This window comes from Pelmatolapia mariae, linkage group LG5, assembly GCF_036321145.2.
Source record: "Pelmatolapia mariae isolate MD_Pm_ZW linkage group LG5, Pm_UMD_F_2, whole genome shotgun sequence".
NCBI lineage: Eukaryota > Metazoa > Chordata > Actinopteri > Cichliformes > Cichlidae > Pelmatolapia > Pelmatolapia mariae.
The window spans coordinates 31,992,759-32,005,193 of record NC_086231.1 but is presented as its reverse complement, the minus strand read 5'-3'; the positions used below and the strand labels follow the sequence as shown (position 1 = coordinate 32,005,193).

The 12,435-nt window shown below is 38.2% G+C and overlaps 1 protein-coding gene across 1 annotated transcript in view; it reads right to left on the bottom strand.

The window, feature by feature from the left end:
* Positions 1-12,435, bottom strand: part of LOC134627251 (contactin-4) — a 130,201-nt gene that overhangs the window by 61,224 nt on the left and 56,542 nt on the right. Inside the window, exon 2 of the mRNA XM_063473207.1 lies at positions 2,390-2,450. The gene's annotated coding sequence lies outside the window, so the exon portion shown is untranslated. The remainder of the gene's footprint in view (positions 1-2,389; positions 2,451-12,435) is intronic.

Here is a 12,435-nt window from a genome sequence, read left to right as displayed (position 1 = left end):
TAATGTCCTTTCCCCCACCTCTCTCCCCCCACTGCCCATGATATTGAGATAACGGTGCTAAAATGATTACATGAGGAATGGGTACTGACACGGATAAATCTGTGTATCCAGAGTGAAGTTTTGCCTGGTTTAACATTTAGTGAAGATTACCTTTCCCACTATGAAACAGCCAAACTAAGCTAAGAATAAAAGGCGGGGTGGGGGATGTCCTGTGAACTCCAGTGAACTACGTTCCACTTCATTACACTCTGAGTAATTGGTTAAATATGTGACTACAGAAATTAACTTTGCCAGCCTTGCGAGAGGTAATTAAGGCATTTTTCCTCTTTTTTTGGAGCAGGGAGGACAACCAAGATAAACGCAACATTCAGCATCACACAGAGCCAGGTAAAGACTGCGTAATCATAGCACAAAGTACCAACAGCCTGAAAACACATCCTCACTCCCTGATTGTTCAGTAATTATATGGTATGCTAATGCTCATATCAACATATGCCTTCACTGTAGAGCTGTCACTTCAAAGTCTTTGTTTTATCTTATCCAAGCTGTAAATATCCACAAACCCACCTGATCTCAGATTACAGTCCATCTTAAATCCCATCAGCCACAAGGGAGCGTGAGCAGTGCTGCAGCTCAGGTGGCAGACTGTCACTCATTGCACAAGTGCATATTACAAACACTGAGTAGGAGAAGGAGAAGAATATTGAAAGCTAACACCCTGCCAATTCAATACAGACTTAGCAAACAGAACTGTACATGAAGTTAGGGCGTGGAAGGACCAGAAAGACCTCAGATGTGAGGTGAATACTTGAATAAATGCTCAAGGAAAGAAGATACAGAATTCTCAGCTGTCTTTTGTCAGCTTTTGCTTTTCATGCGGCAGGGTTAGGCCAGAATTTGTGATCAGTTGTATAGTTGTAAATGCTTCTACCAGTTTTCTGAAACTGAAGGTTATACTTTTTAATGGCTTACAAAGAAGGACAGAACCATCCTTTAAGCAGTCATGATTTCCTGAGTTGAATTTTTTTTTTTCCCCACAGGACCTGAGCCATTACTCAATGAGCTAGTCCATGTCTGCTAGCTCCATTTCACATTTTTAAGAAACATCCAGGTTACGTTAAGTGCAGCTCCTAAATGATGCTTGTAAGGCCGCTGAGGAGGTGAAAGATGCTAGAGCTCCAAAACTGCTGTAAAGTTAGCAAGCTAGTTGCAGCTAATGTGGTAAGGGGGAATGCTACCAATATCAAATTGCTATCCATTGAGGTAAAGTCAGTACATTTAGAGGTAAATCTACAGTAGGTTAAACACCTTCGGCACAATGTGATGAGTATGCACAACCTTAAAGTAAAGGGGTGTTTACTTTTAGTAACGTAAAAATACTGTGATTGGTTACTTTTCTCAGTAACACTGTAACATCAACGCTAACACTGTGGAACAAATATATACTGGCTTTAGCTTTCATTTCCTGCAATTTGTGTGAGAGATATAGTAAAACTTCAAAATAATATTGCTTTATATGTACTTTTTTCATGTCAGTCATGTTGTAATCTCTGGTGTAATCTCAGTTTCGCTCTACTGTAAGCATTGCTTGGGTGTGCATTTTATGTTGTAATAATTAATGTCAATTGTTTTTACTGGATGAATGAAAGTTAATATGATTTATCAATACTGTATGTCTGATAGACAGTTTGTATCTCACCTTGCTACAACAACTCAACAATATTAGAGTAAAACATATAATGGGGAACATGGAGGAAGAAAATGAGGTGTGAGGATGGGGAAACTGATTTAAACAATTTTATATTGGGTTTCTTTACTATTAACAAAATGTTTCTATCACAATTACTCATTGCTTTATATAATTTGTCATTATTGTGGCCTCTTATCCAAATAATTTAATATTATCCAGATATAGACATTTAAGGTACCAAGAAATTTCTGGGGATTATGTTGGTAAACAAGTTGTTTTACTGAAATACAACTAAACTAATATTTTTTTGGGAAATTGTATTTTAAATAGACTTACCTTCACATTTAATCTGCAAACTAGCTCATCAGGGAAGTAAAGTTCGAAAATAGCCCTTTTTGACTAGCATAGCAACAACAACATCAAAGTGTCTTTATTTATTGACTGCATGTTTTAGATGAATAGCTTTACCTCTGCAAACCTAAAAAGTGTAATACTTTAAATACTTGAAAAATAGTAAATTGAGAATTGCTAGAACAGGACATACATCTGCCTACCCACACATTCCTAGGAAGAGCAGATTATGCTACCACCGTTCCTTTACCTGGAAAAATGGTCATTTATAGTCATTCAGTCATTTATAGCATGCAATAAATCACAAAGGCCAAAGACAAGCATGTTTCACACTGATTGAGTACTCACAGGAAGTAGAGTCTGCTTGCTCTTTCCTTCACAGGTAAGACACAATCAGTCCTTTGGCCAGCTAAGAAAAAAACAGAGGAAATGTTGAGTGATTGTAATAATACTTTCACGACAAGAGAATTCAAACCGAGTTTAAATTCAACCATACAATCTGCGCAACCAAACAGGCTATTCCTTTAAAATCCCCTAGAGTGAAGGCACAAGGTGATACAAGATTAATAAGTGATATATTTCTAAAGAAAATGTACATCGGAGAGTTGCTACAAGTAATTATATGAGGGAAAAACCTTCAGATATATGGATCTGCAGGAATCAGAATAAATGCTTTATCCTGTCACAGTGTTGAATTGTTTTTATGATTATATTATATGAAAATTATAATTTTGCTGCTCGCAGTAGGATGGCTAAAACAACAATTCATCCTTCGGCCAAATATAATATTCGTTCATGGTGTTTTTTCAATCAGCATTTAAAAATCAAACAGTCCAACTGCTCCTTTGTTGTACAATAAGTTGTGAATACTGATAGATTGGATGCATTCCTATAGTGTCCTTGTTCAAGTGACTCATTCTCTAGCTCAAGTGAGCCACTTTAGAAATTAAATACAGTTTTCAGAGGGTGGAAATGTCAAAATAATTCTCATCTTTTCTTTGTTCATTATGTTTAATGTAAAGACTGTAAAGTTAAAGCTTTATATGTCAGACTGTTTACAATATGCGATATGTTTCTTTTTTTATTTAGACATGACTGTTTGTGTTTGCTCTAATAGTAGTCATGTGCAAATTTGTGTATTTTACAAAACACAATTAAGTTGATCAGTAAAATTACTGAAATTCTACTTTTTTGACTATTAAACAAAAGCAATCATGGAAAATGGAAAATATTCCAACATGTATGGAATTGGGTTTGTATTAAGTACGTATAGCTTTTCCAGTTGAAAGAAAAGCATTTGGAGATTTAATGAAAACGAAAATTGCAGAGAATTTTATTTTTGTTTTATTAGTACTTTTGGTGCTTTTAGTAGTTCTAATCTTAAAGTCTTATTGTCACATATATAGTTATTTCACAGATCGTCACATTAATTATTTGGTCTATTCATCTTTATTGACTCTAACATTTCCATAGCTGCTGTGTAATAATGAATAATGAAAAATAAATAAGACATACTGAAAAAAGGAATGAACAGAACTAGCTAATGTAAAATGGCAATGAATTCCACAATTTGGGAGATATTACTGTTGATTAGTTGATCTGAGCAACAAGGAAAGGGGGTGCAGTGCAAATACAGCAGCTCTAAGACATAAGATAGGGCAAGGCTATTTAAGGACTGAAAAACACACAAAATCATTTAAAAATAATCTAAAATGGACAGGCAGCCATCTGAATGACGATAAAACATCAGTAATATTCTTCCATATTCTAGTTAAAAGTTGGGCTGCAGCATTTTTGCACCACCTGAACCTGAGACCGGCAGGACTGGCTAACACCAACATAGAAATAGTTACAGTAATCCAACCAAGTTGTGATAAAAGCATGACAAGTGAAAAAGAAATTGGTCACAGAATCAAAATACTTTATTAATCCCTAAGGAAATTATGTGGGCTACAGTTAATCCAAGACAGTAACAGACTAAACTATTAAAATAATACAATTTGTTACAGATTTTACAAATTTAAGAAATAGCACTAATATATTAAAAATGCTCAATTATAAATATCAAGAATTAACAGAGGTGGTGATCAAGAATATTGACAAAGAATATTACAGAGGTGGAATATATATGATTGATATTGGACTCTAACCTGTGAACTTTGTCATTCGCTATTTTACTGTGGAGCATGTGCAAAAAGGATGTAACTATTGCAGTGTTTACAGTGTATTAGGAGTGGTACAGGGAGAATTGTATGCAGCCCCGTGATAAATCCTTACTTTTCACATGCTGCTGATAATAAAATGCACTTCATTTACTGATCATCGGCAAGTGTGATCACCACTACAAAAGAAGTTGTTTTAGCAGTTTGCAAGTCTGGAGCACTGCGGTATGTGTTGACACAATGCCACATTTTCCACAATTCCCAAGAAGTGGACATCCCAGCAAATTTAGAAAAAAGATCAGAAGATGCAGTTCTCAGGGAACCTGCAAAAAACCCCAAGATCTACATCTAACAAAACAGTCCTCAGTCAGCATGTTAAATGTTAAAGTTCATGGCAGTAGAATTACAAAAGACTGGATAAGTATGGCTCGTTGGTAAGAGATGCCGGGAGAAAACTTCTCTCTAAATAGAACATCGCAACACAGCTTTGGTTACAAAGTTGCATCTATACAAAAATGCAAATGTTCTGGAGCAGGCACGACCAAAGTGGAGATGTTTGGTAGTAATGCACAGAATCACATTTAGCAAAAACCAAACAGAGCATGTTTGCACAAATGGAGGAGATTTACACCATCACTACCAACAGAGGTGAGGATTTCGGTCCAGTCTGCAGTCATGAAATCCTGTAGTGGGATCTCCAGAGAGATGCATCAATGAATGAATGCCTGGAAACCTCTGTTAATTGGAGCAACACTACAAGGAAGAGTGGGCCAAAATTCCTCAACAATGGCTTTCTTCAAGTTATTGCTATTAAAGGTTGTTATAAGCTACTGAGTCATGGGCTGTACTTTCTTTTTCACAGGACTATAGGTTCACAAATATCAACTAAATTCCGTGGGCAGTAGCACCCATAGGCTTTATAATACTTTGTAGCACCTCATTTAGCTTCAAGCTTGTGTCAATGGCTGTGACCCATTTTAGCTCCTACCTTTGAGGAACAACAATTACAAAGGTGTAGTCATAGTATGAATGAGAGCTACTGTGCTGAGCAGCTGCCCCCTTCTCCATATATGACAGCACAGAGGATTAAGGGTAACATTAAATAGGACATGTTTTGCATTAACAAACACTGGTCCCACTTTCCTGAATGTGAAAATACATTTCTACAGGAGATAACATTTATTAGGAAGAAAAGTCAGATATCACAAACACGTGCTTCGAGACACTGCAGAACTAATCATAATGACCTGAATGTCTGCACAGGCACCACAGAGGCCATTTACTCAGTGTAATTTGGTTTCCAGCAAGACTCCTGCAGAGCCATCACAAAATGACTGATTGATTCTGCAGGTGGACAGAGTCTTGCTTGCCCTGGCCTTGATAATAATAATAATAATAATAATAATAATAATAATAATAATAATAATAATAATGATAATAATAATGATAATAATAATAATAATAATAATAATAATAATAATAATAATAATACGAGGAAGAGCAACCAAAAGGAAAAAAAAACTGCAAGCAGTACACTGCAAGCATCAGAGGTGTCTTGAAACATTTTTAATTTGAGAATGATTTTGTTTAGAGCTAACAGGTATTACACAAGAGATATACTTGAGGAAAACACAGAGAGAAACAGCTTCCGTTGGGAACTTGTTTAAAAGCGTGGAAACCTTTCAAGAAATGAAATGCATTGAAATTCAAGACTCAGCTCACTGTAATGAAACTTACTAGCCTATGCTCTAAAATTGTCTGCATAACCACTCAATTGTTGTTGCTTGCATCGTTTAAAATGGAATTTTCCTGGGATAGCATATGTTGGGAATATATTGATTGGATTTTTGATTAAATCATACCTACCTGCATCTTTTTCTTTAAAGATGCAAGAGATGTCTACACTATCCATATGTATCCGCTCAATCCTGTTTAAGTAGGAATAGTATTATCTGGGACTTCCAATATTTTTCTTACAGCTGTGGCTGTCATTAATATTATCTTAACCCAGTGCAAATCTACCATGTTCTTAATTTTTAAATTAAAGGTTTGACGGTAAATGACCAACCATTTCTTTTGCCAAACACAGAACTTCTCTTATTATATTAGTCCAGTGGGAATCACCATCTTTGTAGTTTTCCTCTTTTATGATGCCTCAAGTAGACTGTAAAAAATCCAGTCATATGGAAATGGCAGACGTGTCAAACCACAAAAACGATCCCCATGGCTACATTATGGATCAGTGAGTGTTGGTTTATTTAACCTTTCTTCCATGAGGTTCTTTTAGCGAGCAAGAAAGTCTTTAAGTGGTGATGGGGCTAGGGTCCTCCAAATCCCCCAGCTACAGGGCTGGTTTGATCTGACAGACTGGTCCATCTTTGAACAGCAGGATTTAGAGACTACACATTAATTAAGTGCTGTGTAGAGAATGTGACAGCGACCAAAACCATCCGGGTTTTTCCTAACTGAAAATCTATGTGGTCAGGAGAAGACTGAGAGCAGTTAACCCCAGGAGAGCTGCCAGCCCCAATGGCATCTATATCCCAGCATACTGCTGCAGGGATCCTCACCAGGCTGTTCAACCTCTTCCTGACTCATGCCACCTTTGTCACCTGTCTGAAGGCCTCCACTATCATTCCCATCCCCGAAGAGACTGGAATAGACAGTCTCACTGACTACAGACCTATAGCCCTCACGTCTGTAGTCATCAAGTGTTTTGAGTGCATAGTGTCTCAACACATTAAAGACCATCAACCCCCCTCCCTCGACCCCTACCTGTTTCCTTGCAGAGCAAATTGGTCCACGGCGGATGCCAACACCATTAACCTTCACAAAGTGAGCTAAGTGAGGATGCTCTTTGTGGACTCAGCCTTCAACACCATAATCCCAGACATCGTTACCACCAACTGAACCACCTTCAGATCCCCCTGCCACCTTCCCCTGGATCAAAGACGTCCTCACCAACTGGCCTCAATCAGTCCGACTCAGACCCAACCACCTTAATGTCAAGTACGTAGATGACACCACCATGGTTGGGCGCATGTCTGATGGAGATAAGACAGCGTGCACTGGTGCTCAGAAAATAACCTGAAGCTGAGGGACAGACAGGTCCACTTCTCATTCATTATGAATGGAGAACGGGTGGAATCTGTCTCGACCTTCAGGTTTCTGGGCACCCACATCTCCGCTGCTATCACCTGGACCCACAACACCAACTCCCTGGTAAAGAAGGCCCAGCAGCAGCTGCTCTTCCTCCTTGTCCTGAGGGAGAATAACCTGGACCAGAAGCTGCTGCTGGCCTTCTAACGTTCCTCGGTGGTTTCCTACTCCCTGGGTGTTTGGTAAGCAGGACTGAGAACAGGAAGGCTGTGCAGAGGGTTATTAACACTGCCCAAAAAAATCATTGGCTACCCTCTGACACCCCTGGAGGCCATCGCCAGATCCTCTCGTCTCAGGAAAACCAGGGCCATCCCAGGCGATCCCTGTGCTCACCACCTGTTTGACCCGCTGCCCTCTGATCGACTCCTCAGGTCAATTAGGTCCAACGCCTCCAGACTAACATACAGCTTCTTCACCTGGGCCATTCGAACTGTCAGCAAATACTACCCCCCACACCCGACCCCTCCCCACCCACTTCACCAATCTGAGCCATGGTCTGAGTAATCAATCAGGCAACTCACCCACACCAAGTCTTTTCTCACTGATTTCTAGAATCGATTTGATTCCGATTCACAAGGTCCCGAATCAATTCGATCCACGATTCGATTCAATTCGATTCGATTTGAATCGGGGAAATTTTGCCTCAGACAGTCAGAAATATTATAATTCAGATCATGCATCAGTACATTTCCATATTTTTATATCAATAAAAAGAAAGCTGACACTTGCGAGACTTTATCAAAGGTGTAAGCATCACAGCAGATGCCTTTGTGTCAAAGTAGCTGAGGATAAAACACAGAAAAACATGAAGGTGATTTTCCGGGGATTTTATTAAAATATTCTGCAGTAGATCAAAAACGAAAGAAAACCATTAATCAACATATGAACATTACCTGATGCTGCTGAAGTGAAGCAGAGCAAAGTTACAGAAGTTTTATTAGAGACACAGCTAAGCGTTTTGCAATTTTGCATAATTTTAGAAAGTTTACATTTGTTCAGTAGCCTAATGAACAACAGAAATGAGGCTTTCTTTTCGGAAGTAAGTAAAAGGAAAAAACAGCGGCCAACAGCGCTGTAAACAACGGTAGACTTGTGCGTAATAAGCAAGCGAATAATGCAGAAAACAGATTTTTAGACAGGAAACTGTTCTTGAAGTACAGAGAGAGAGAGAGAGAGAGAGAGAGAGAGAGAGAGAGAGAGAGCTGTGCATGAAGTGTGATTTCATCGTGGTGGAAGCAAAACAGCAAAAGTCAGAGGGAATTCATGACGATGTTTATGTGAAGCGTAGTTTGGATCTCCTTTTGCTGCTGGTTCAGTCAATATTGTTTGGAGAGAGATAAACCTGCAGCTTCAGAATCAGCGCAAAAAGGACGTAAACACAAAGCGCGGACCCGCCGAAACATCAGAATCAGTGAGCTGTCGGCTTTCAGCCCCGACCGTGTCCGTGCCGTCGGGTGAGAAAAGCGACATCTCACTGATTCTGATCCGTCGGCGGGTCCGCGCTTTGTGTTTATGTCTTTGTGCAGAATCCGTGTACCTGCTCTCATTTACTGTTTTAGCTGTTTGGTGGTTGTTGAAATTTTGTGAGGTTTAACCTGAGATTCTGGAATTTCGGGCAAAATAAATTTATATTAAAAAAATCGATTCAGGATTTTAATGAATCGATATCACGTATTACCAAGCTAGAATCGATTTTAATCGATAAATCGATAATCAAAACACACCCCTACTTTGGAACTATTTTGTTCTCTAATGTGTGCCTTTCTCTTATTTTTTGTGTATATTTCTCCTGTTTACTATTTATTCCTGCTGTCTACTATATATTTTATTCCAGCACAGTTGGTGTGAAGCACCTACAATTTTGTTGTACATGTACAATGACAACAAAGGTCTATTCTGTTCCATTTGATTCTATTCTATAATGAAACAAGGCCAGAAATAGAACATTTATTCATCATCAGTGAAAATTCATCCACATCAACACAGGGCACTGGCTAACTGAGACACCTATGCAAGCTAATTTATTTCTGTGATAGGCAGGAGAGACTAGTTAGTTTCAAAAATCTGGGGAAAAATTGTATAGCTCTCCCACACCTTTCATCCCAGCAGGAACAATTTTCTCTTCCTGCTCTCTGCCTGTCTCCAAGTAAGAAGTCAGTGGTGGCTATCTCCCAGAATCTTTGATATCTTCAACCCTATATCCTGCTCTCCCTCCAAACTTTCTGACTCATTTCCAGATTCAAACCAGTGCCTCAGAGGAACAGGCAGAGAGACTAAAAGAAACTATAGCTATAAAGAAAAAAACCTGTAGACACAACACAAACCTAACAACACACCAGTATTCTGTCTGAGTTTTATCCTAGGTGATATTTAGGGTATGATGTTTGCATGCATGAATTAAGTTGCTTAATCAGTTCCCTGGTGTTAAAATTACTCAGGTTCCTCAGGTGAAACTTAACATGATTTAATTAACACATCAAATTTATGCATCTCTGCAAAGTCACAAATCGGACTACATTTCTCTGACTGTAAATCTATCCAAGTGTAAAGTGTAGAAGTAAATTTAAAATCTAATTTGATATACAAAGAGGTGTTTACAAGGGTTATAGAGCTAGTTATGTAGCTATTTGGTGGTTACGTGTTTTGATATTTACATGTTTACACATTTGAATGTTTACACATGCATGTTCAAAGCAGTAATAAGTATGTGTTATATCTACCTAGTTGTTTTCCCTGCATTGAGCTGAGTATAAGACTTCCTGGCTTCTGAGAGGCCAGTGAAGTATTCATGAGGGCAGTACACAGGAAGTGTTGGTTGTTGTTGCTGTGTGCTGAGAGTAAAGAGGCTGCTAAAAAAGTTATCCGTCTCCATCTTGCTGTTCCTAATTATTCAGAGAGATTCCAAACCATCTAGTGAACCCTCACGTTACACAAGTAATGGTGGTTTCACACCTGAAACTGTCTGATAATGTCTAAAAACAATGCTCGAAATTGTGCACTTTAGCAGTTGTGTGACAACCAAGGATGCACAGCCCTTTCTTAATCCCAAGGTATCTACTACAGCTGGATAAAGCCCCTGAAGTCTCAAAGATACGTTTCCTTTGATATTACTGCAAGTAAGTAAGGAGCACTGCCTCTCAACCTTGAACTTTAAAATGGGGCATATTACCAGTTTCTGTGTTGGGAATTTTTTCAAATCCATTTTTCACTGAGAAATGCAAGAAAAAGATTTTGGTTCAAACACCAAGCAAGCATTTTCTGCCTAAGTGAGTATCTATTACCTTAACATGTTTTTGTTAACTTGCTTATCATCTCTTAAACCCAACACTTAGATGACTCACAGTTTTGGCCGCATGAGAGACCAAAGTGTGGTATTTACAGCCTTTTCATACCTTCTTGTTTCCTCATTCATCAAAGAAATAATAATATAAATGAAAGAAAAGCATACATGTAGACCAGTTGTGTTAGTAAACTAAATAGATATGATCCAGATAAATTTCAAACACAAAACCGTAATATTGCACACTTTTAAACTTAAAAGGATCATCAGTCACATGAAAATCTGTTCATTTGGTTTGGGACTTGTCTTCTGGCAGCTTGTGGCTTGCAAGCGGCAAATTCTGGGGTATAAAAGGAGGCCATTGCAGAAATACCAAAAACTGCAGTTCTTCTAGGTGCCACTTGAGGCTGGTCTCAAGGGGGACTCAGTTCCATCTTAAAAATGCTCAGCCTCAACCTTGGCATACTTTGACATATTAGCTGATATACAACACGTGGTTGGCCTCTAATTCTAACTGCCTCCTTTATTTCTATTTGGAAACACTTAATTATCTTAATAATCAGTGATGCGCAGTAACGCGTTACAAGTAACAAGTAACGTGTTACTGTAACCTGATTATTTTTTTCAAGTAACGAGTAATCTAAGGTTACCTATTGCAAAAAAAGTAATTAGATTACTGTTACTTTCCCGTAAGCACACTGCGTTACTGCGTTACTAAACTGTCGTGATTTTGTTTGTTTGTTTGTGTGTCTCATGACAATGACGTAAGCACATGCAACGCCCGTGGCAGCAACAGACGTGTGCAGATCAACAATGGATAATACGGAGTACGGGAGAGAGTACGACCATGCAACGTTTAAAGCGTGGAAGTACTCACATTACTTTAAGTTTTAGTCCGTAAAAAGTGACAAAAACATTAGCGTCTGCTGTACACTCTGCGTGGGCAAGCATTTAGCACGCTGCCACGGGAATGTGACATTCACAGAGAAACCCCAGGATCCCTCCAATGACACAACCGCTGCGAAGCTGGGCAAACCTCCGCCTGCTCCACTCCTGGTGACAATAGATTTAAGAGCGACAGGACTTAGTGCTGCTGAATCTTTGATTTTATTTATTTTTTGCTGTGTTTTACTTGCATCTATTTGAAAGAGTGAGTGTAAACACAAAAGACTTTTATTTTATTTTCTGGAATATGCAGAAAATAGGTTTAAATGTTAAATAAATTTCTTCAAGACAAAGACTGTTGCATGTAATCTAATTTTTGGTTTAATGCAATGTGCATAAAATTAAAACTCATAAAAGATTTTTTTTAAAAAGAGGCTTTCCATTTGGTTCAGTTTTAATATGATGGATTATGCATAAAAAATAGAATTGGGCTGAAAGGTCTGTTGCTTTATTACGTATTCAGGTTGTATATCATGTTTTTTAAAAAGTAACTAAGTAACTAATTACTTTTAAAAATAAGTAATCAGTAAATAACGGGATTACTTTTTTGGAGAAGTAATCAGTAATTAGTTACTAATTACTTTTTTCAAGTAACTTGACCAACACTGTTAATAATTGGGAATGCCTATGCCTATGACTGAGGTCTAAGTTGGATGTCTCTCTTATATTTGGTAAAATTATCTGAAAAATAATTTGGCTTGCTATGTGGTACAGCCAGGAAGATTTTGGTTTTGCTTTTTGGGCATTTAATAAATCTGTTTGTGTGTTTCATCTGCAGAATTTGTAGCTGCAGCTTGCTAACCAAGATTGCTTAGCTTTGGTTGAAATATGGTCAATTCTTGTTCCCA